Source organism: Rattus rattus, chromosome 6 (assembly GCF_011064425.1).
Source record: "Rattus rattus isolate New Zealand chromosome 6, Rrattus_CSIRO_v1, whole genome shotgun sequence".
NCBI classification, from domain to species: domain Eukaryota; kingdom Metazoa; phylum Chordata; class Mammalia; order Rodentia; family Muridae; genus Rattus; species Rattus rattus.
In genome coordinates, this window is record NC_046159.1 from 7,058,666 (window position 1) to 7,066,401 (window position 7,736).

The 7,736-nt window shown below is 39.4% G+C and overlaps 1 pseudogene; it reads left to right on the forward strand.

Annotated features, from left to right (window-relative positions):
- The first annotated feature begins 3,607 nt into the window (after window positions 1-3,607).
- On the forward strand, window positions 3,608-3,978 carry LOC116903053 (annotated as a pseudogene).
- The last annotated feature ends 3,758 nt before the right edge of the window (window positions 3,979-7,736 follow it).

Here is a 7,736-nt window from a genome sequence, read left to right on the forward strand (position 1 = left end):
TCAGTCCTATGCTTGCTTCCTGGTTAGTGGTTCAGCCTGTGAGTCCTACTTAGTTGATTCTGTGGGTTTTCTTGTCCTTGACTCCTCTGGCTCCTACAATCCTTCTTAGCTCTCTTCCTCAGGATTCCCCAAACTCTGCCTAATGTTTGCCCGTGGGTCTCTGTGTCTGTTTCTGTCAGTTTCTGGGTGAAATCTCTCTGATGATGATAGGCCTAGATGCCAATCTGTAAGTGTATCAGAATATAATTAGGTATTGTTTCATTCATTGATCTTTTTCCTTTTTGCCAGTCATGTTTGGTTCTCTCTTAGGTCTCTATGCTATCCAGCCTCTGAGTCCTGGCCCTCCAGGCAGTGTCAGGGGTGGGCTTCCTCTCTTGACATGCGTCTCAAGTTGGACCAGTAATTTGTTGTCCACTCCCACAATTTCTTCTCTACCTTTATCCAGCTTCTTGTAGGCAGGATGTATTGTAAGCTGGATTGGTGTTCGAATTCCTCCACTGGAAGTCTTGCCTGGTTACAGAAGATGGCTAGTTCATGCTCTGGATCCTCCATTGTTAGGAGTCTTAGCTAGGGTTACCCTCATAGATTCCTGGGAGTTTCCATTGCACTATGTTTTTAGCTCCTCCCCGAGATGCCTCTCCTCATTTCAGTTGTCTCTCCCAGTAATCTCTCCCTCCATCCTTCCCCCACTTAGTTACTTCTGTTCTCATTCTCCCCCTTTTAGACATACCCCTTCACCATTGATGTTTATTCTATTTTCCCTTCACAGTGAGATTCATGCATTTCCCCCTTGAGACATCCTTTATTACTTAGATTCTCTGGGAACTGTGCTTGGCTAGCCTTTACAGCTAATATCCTCTTATAAGTGAGTACATACTACGTTTATTCTGGGTTACCTTCCTCGGGATGATCTTTTCCAGCTCCATCCATTTGTCCACAAATTTCATGACGTCATTGTTTTTAACTGTGGTATGATAAAGCAACCTTTGGGTATATGCCCAAGAGTGGAATAGCTGGGTCTTGACATAGATTGATTCTGAGAAACCTCCATATTGATTTCCAAAGTGGCTGTACAAGTTTGCATTCCCACCAGCAGTGGAGGGATATTACTCTTGCTCTTCATCCTTGCCAGCATGTGCTATTGTAGGGAGCTGTATTGGATTTGGGCCTGGCCGCTTTGTGACTATGGCTCAAAGTGGCTACGTGACTGTTGGCTGCATGGCCACAGAGGTTCAACCTTGAGATGACTACCATAAAGTCTTGAGATTGTTGGACAAATGCCTCTCCCATGAATTTATGGCACAGAAAGATAACATTCACAGGATGTTTCAGCCTGAGCAAACACCAGACTCTGGCGTCTCCATCGCATGACCTCTTCACCTTCTGCTATCACTGCTGGAATGCCCTCCTCCCTTCACAAAGGACACTCCCCTTACCTGGAAGCCTTAAAACCTGTAACGCTCGCCCCATTAAATGAGACCTTGACAACAGAACTTTTGCTTGGTCTCCTTCTTCTCTTCACCCCCATTAATACACAGGTAAAAGGCTTCTTCGGGACCCTAAATAACTGGGTCCCCGCTGGCGGGGGCATGCTATCACTTGAGTTTTTGATCTTAGCTATTCTGACAATAAAAGATGGAATCTCAGAGTTGTTTTGATTTGCATTTCCCAGATAGCTAAGGATGTTAACCATTTCTTTAGGTGCTTCTTGGCCATTTGCGATTCCTCTGTTGAGAATTCTCTGTTTAGATCTGTATGCCATTTAGTTTGTTGATTATATATATATATATATATATATATATATATATATATATGCATATAAACCCTCTGTCATATGTGGGGGGCCTGCCCCAGCAGTTGGCAGGTTCCAGAGAGGAGGTAAGGAGAAGATGAGGAAAAACTGAGTCAGGCACAATGATCAGGAGACTCTTGCAGCCTTGACTAACTGGCAGCCTGGATGCTTCTTTATTTATACAGAATTCAGTAAGCAGGGATAGATTTATGTTGTTCCAAGTGAAAGAATAAAAAAATGCAGCCAAGAAGTCAGAAGTTTAAAAATGCTGTTTCACCCCTAAGAAGCCCTAAATACCTCAAATTCCAGACCCTGCTCTATGTCAGTAAGTAGGTAAAAGGTCACATTTCTTGAGCCTGCTCTCCCAGGAACTAGATAAAAGGACATAAGATAAGGCCCTTAAGTACATGATCCTGGCCTAGTAAGATAACAGGAAGCTTCTCCCAGGAACTAGCTGACCATAAAGTTAGATTACAATCTTAAAAGCTTCTCCTTGTAATTTTTCACTGATGCCATCCCTACTCCCTTGGGTTGTGGCTTCTTCCTTTAAAGACCCTTTCTCTCAGCTACTGGGGGTCGAACTCCTCTATCCCTGCGTGGGATATGAGTCTCGACCCCAGTGCACTGGTTCCTATCAATAAACCTCCTGTGATTACAGCAAGGATGGTCTACGTGAGTTCTTCTGGGGTCACATCATCCTGAGACTTGAGTGAGGGTCTTCCTGCTCCGGGGGTCTTTCACAAGAAATACATATTATATCATTTCTGTCCCCATACACATGTTTAATTTCCTCTTGCATGTCTGGAATCATAAGTTTAGTCATCATTAATAAACCATGATAGAACAAAGTTAGATTTTACAATTGTTTTCCCTCATCAACCTCATAGAGTTTTAAGAATCCAGAGGCATATTTTGCCAAAGCAAGGATATATGTTAAAGAACAGCCTGTTTTTAGGCTGGTAGCTCTTGCAGTTTCAGAGGTGCTAAACAGAAAGAAAATCTCCAAGCCAGCCCAGGCAGATCATCATGTCCTGAGCAGTGTATTATTAACTTTTAGTGATCAGAGTTCCAGTTGTCAATAGGCCCAAGGAAAAGCTTCAGGCCCAAACTGCTGCAATTATTACTCAATTTCTGGCATAATACAATGTTTATATTTTACACCTTTATAGAACTTTTTTGTCTAATCTTGTTATTCTTTTGTTCCTTGGTCATATGATACCACAGTAGTCCTGTGCAAGCTAACTCTTCTAAGAGAGTTCTTCAAACTTCATTCTTTTATTTTCACACCATTCTTTGTCCATCAATATAAGCTGCCTGTGTATGGCAGAGGTGACTACAGCCAATCTAACTTTGTTGCTGTATCTTTTCCCCTAGGGACTTACCAAGTGGCTCCCAATCTTATATGCCATGTAATCACCTGAGTGTATATAATAGGAAGAGGGTTGTGATCTGATTTGGTGTCAGCTCCTCTAGTCCTCCGAGTCTTGTTGACCATCTTAAGTTTATTTTGTTCTGATTATTTTGTTCCTGAGTAAGTACAAGGGCAGATATTCCAAGAATATCTTGGGTCCGGGGCCTCCTAAGAAGATCTCTGACATCTTTGTGTGTATCACAACCTCCAGGGCATAAGGAAGATCTTCAAGTAGGGCTAGATAAGGATATTTCCCTAAAAGCAGGAGGAGCAGTAATTTCAGGACTCTGGGGAAGCTTAGAAATAGTACTCCTGAGAGAGAAGACATAAGTGATTCATAAGAAATTTCCTATCGGACATCTTAGTGAGGTTGCAGTGGTCCACACTATTCTCTGAGCTTTGCCATGCCACCCAAAGATGACAAAAAGAAAGATGCCGAAAGTCAGCCAAAAAAAGACAAAGACCCAGTAAATAAATCTGGTGACAAGGCCAAAAAGAAGTGGTCCAAAGGCAAAGTTCTCGACAAGCTGAATAATCTCATCCTGTTTGATAAAGCTACTTACGACAAACTCTGTAAGAACTTCCCAACCATAAGCTTATTACTCCAGCTGTGGTCTCTGAGAGACTGAAGATTCGAGGTTCCTTGCCCAGTGCAGCCCTTCAGAAGCTACTTAGTAAAAGACTTAGGAAGCTGGTTTCAAAGCACAGAGCCCACATAATTTACACCAGAAACACAAAGGGTGGAAACACCCCAGCCACTGGTGAAGATGCATGAACAGATTCAATCAGCTGTACATTTGGGAAATTATTGAATAAAAAAAAAAAAGAAATTTCCCATCAATCCAATATCCCAAGTTGTATAAATATTAACACCCCTCCACAAGCATGCAACATGCGAAGATCAAAATCAAAAACGAAAGATGGCATGACAGCAATTACAACATGCTTTGCTGGAACTTGGTCAAACAGCTGTGCTGGCTTTATGACTCAGACTGCTCCCATTAAATATGGCCTTGACAGTTGGTAAAGATATTTTTCCATTCTGTAGGCTGCCATTTTGTTCTTTTGGTGGTATCTTTTGTCTTACAGAAGCTATTCAGTTCCATGAGGTCTTGCTTATTAATTGTAGATCTTAGTTCTTATGCTATTGCTCTTCTGTTCAGAAGTTGTCTCCTGTGCAATATGTTCAAGGCTATTCCCCACTTTCTCTTTTATTGGATTTAGTGTATCTGGTTTTAAACTGAGGTCTTTGATCCATTTGGACTCAAATTTTGTGCAGGATGATAGATAGCAATCTATTTACATTCTTCTACATGCTGTCATTGAGTTAGACCAGCACCATTTGTTGAAGATGCTTTTTTCCCCAGTTGCATAATTTTTGGCTTTTTTTTTTTTTTTGTCAAAAATCAAGTGTCCATAGGTATGCAGATTTACTTCTGTGTCTGATTTGATTCCTTTGATCAACAAGTCTGTTTTTATGCCAATGCCATGTGGTTTTTATTACTATTGCTCTGTAGTACAGCTTGAAATCAGGGATGGTGATACCTCCAGAAGTTCTTTTATTGCTCAGGATTGTTTTAGCTACTCAGGGTTTTTTTTTTTAACTTTTCCATATGAAGCTGAGTAGTTTTCTTTCAAGATCTGTAAAGAATTATTGGAATTTTGATGGGGATTGCCTTGAATCTGTAGATTGCTTTTGGTAAGATGAACATTTTTGCCATGTTAATCCTACTGATTCATAAGCATGGGAGATCTTTCCATCTTCTGGTATCCAATTTCTTTCTTCAAAGATTTGAAGTTTTTGTCAGACAAATCTCTTACTTGGAGTAACTAGAGTTACTCCAAGGTATTTTATATATTTTGTGGCTATTGTGAAAGGTGTTGTTTCCCTGATTCTTTCTCAGCCTATTTATCATTTGTATATAGGAGGACTATGGATTTTTTTTTTTTTTTAGTTAATCTTGTATTTAGCCACTGCACTACAGGTGTTTGTCAGCTGAAAGAGTACCATAGTAGAATTTTTTAGGCCAATTATGAATACTATTGTATCATCTGTAAATAGTAATACTTTAACTTTTTTCTTTCCAACTTGTATCCCCTTGATCTTCTTTAGTTGTCTTATTGCTTTAACTAAAATTTGAAATGCTGTATTGAACAGATAAGGACAGAGTGAATAGCTTTGTCCCTGACTTTAGTAGAATTGCTTTAAGTTTCTCTCCATTTAATTTGTCATTGGCTACCAGCCTGCTGTATATTGCCTTTGTTATGTTCAGGTATGTGCCTTGTACTCCTAATCTCTCAAGACTTTTGTCATAAAGGGGTGTTAGGTTTTGTCAAAGGCTTTTTCAGCATTTAATGTTCATGTGGGTTTTGTTATTGTTAATGTTTATTTATATGGTGGATTATATTAACAGACCTTTATATGGTGAACCATTGCTGCATCTCTGGCATGAAGCCTACTGGATCATAGTAGATGATCTTTTTGGTATGGTCTTAGATTAAGTTTGCGAGTATTTTATTGAGTATTTTTGTATCAATGTATATAATGGAAATTGATCTGTAATTCTTTTTTATGGAGTCTTTGTGTAGTTTGAGTATCAGAGTGGCTGTGGCCTCATAAAATAAATTTGGCAGTGTTTCTTGGAATAATTTGAGGATTATTGATATTAGCTTTTCTTTGAAACTCATCTGGCCCTGGACTTTTATTTTTTGCTTGAGAGATTTTTAATAACTACTTCTATTTCCTTAGGAGTTACAGGTCTATTTATATTGTTTATCTGATCTTGATTTAACTCTGGTAAGTGGTATACATCTGTGCTTCTATTTTATTGATTTCAGTTTGAAAATGTTTTGCCTTCTACTCTTCTTGAATGTGCTTGCTTCTTTTTGTTCTACAGCTTTCTGGTATGCTTTAAGTTGCTAGTATGAGATCTCCATAACTTCTTTATGAAGGCACTTAGTGCTTTGAACTTTCCATTTAGCACTGCTTTCATTGTGTCCCATAAGTTTCAGTATGTTGTGCGTTTATTTTCCATTGAATTATAGGAAGTCATTAATTTCTTCCTTCATTTCTTCCTTAAACTAATGGTCATTCAGTAGAAAGCTGTTTAGTTTCCATGAATTTGTAGGCTTTCTGTTCTTTCTTTTGTTGTTGAAATCCAGCTTTCTATAGATCCTGTTCACTTACCTAAAATTTCCATGTCCAGTAATCCCTCAGTTTGTTCTTTTTATTGCTTCCATTTCCAAATCTTGAACAGTGTTGTTCATTTCCTTCACTTTTTTGTTAGCACTTTCCTGGATTTCTTTAAGGCATTTATTCATTTATCTTTAAGGGCCTCTGTCATCTTCATAAGATTAGATTTAAGGTCATGTCCTTGTGCTTCTGTTGGGTAACTGGTTATGAAGATGTGCCCCTGTTTTCTCAATTGTTAATATCTGTGCTGTTGTTAGTGTGCTCTGGATTCTTGAATGAAAGACACACACATGCAGCCTTCTATTTTAATATGCCTTAAACTGTGCAATGGCTGGGCCACTCCCTAACTTCCATGTTGCTAATGCCTTCCCTCCAATACTCCTAAATTATTATTTACTAAAATCTATATTCCATCTTTACTACCCTAGACCCAGTCAAGGGGCCCCTTGGGGCTGCTCTTCCCCAGCAATTACATGGTTGTGTGCTCTCATGTCTCCAGCACTCAAGCCTGATCTTCTGCTTCCCCAGCATGGTGGTACTCAACCCCTCTTCCCATGGTTTCCTTGCCTGGGAAATATAGAGTCCTGTCTCTTTCTCCCTGCCCAATCATTGACTGTTAACAACTTTATTTACCAATTAGAACCAGCTGAAAGCAGGGACACTCAGTGTCTCACATGCAGGATTCTTGTGCAATTTGGGAACCCATAATGCAAGCATTAAACCAAATCCTCAACAGCCAGGTGCTGGCAGGATAAATGGTATTATCATTTCTATAGCCCACAATACTTGCTATCTATTTTGTAGACAAATTTAAATGTAGTAGAATGGAGCCATGGGTAGGGAGTGTGAAGTTATTCTTAAGGATAATTTTAAGTGCTAAAATTATCTTTGGTAAATATGTAGATCAGCCATGAAATTCTACGTACTGTGTCCCTGACCTCAAAGTTATAAGAACTGCCTGACTACTTGATTGCTATCTTTCTGTTTCTGTAAACAACACTTGCTTGCTTCCTTCAGATGACCACAACTGCCTTTTAAGATAGTGATTTCTTAAGATTGAGAAAAGCGGGGGTTGGGGATTTGGCTCAGTGGTAGAGCGCTTACCTAGGGAAGCAAGGTCCTGGGTTCGGTCCCCAGCCCAAAAAAAAAAAAAAAAAAAAAAAAAAAAGATTGAGAAAAGCGGAGAAGAGATTAAAGGAAAGGATTGACTACTATCTACTCAACAGTGATGGAATAAGTTCTAATAGTCATAGGACAGTGCTGTATTCTATTACAAGACTGGTATTTGGCTGCCTACCCTATATAAAGCCAATTCTGTTAAAAGACAAAGTGTGTTGAGG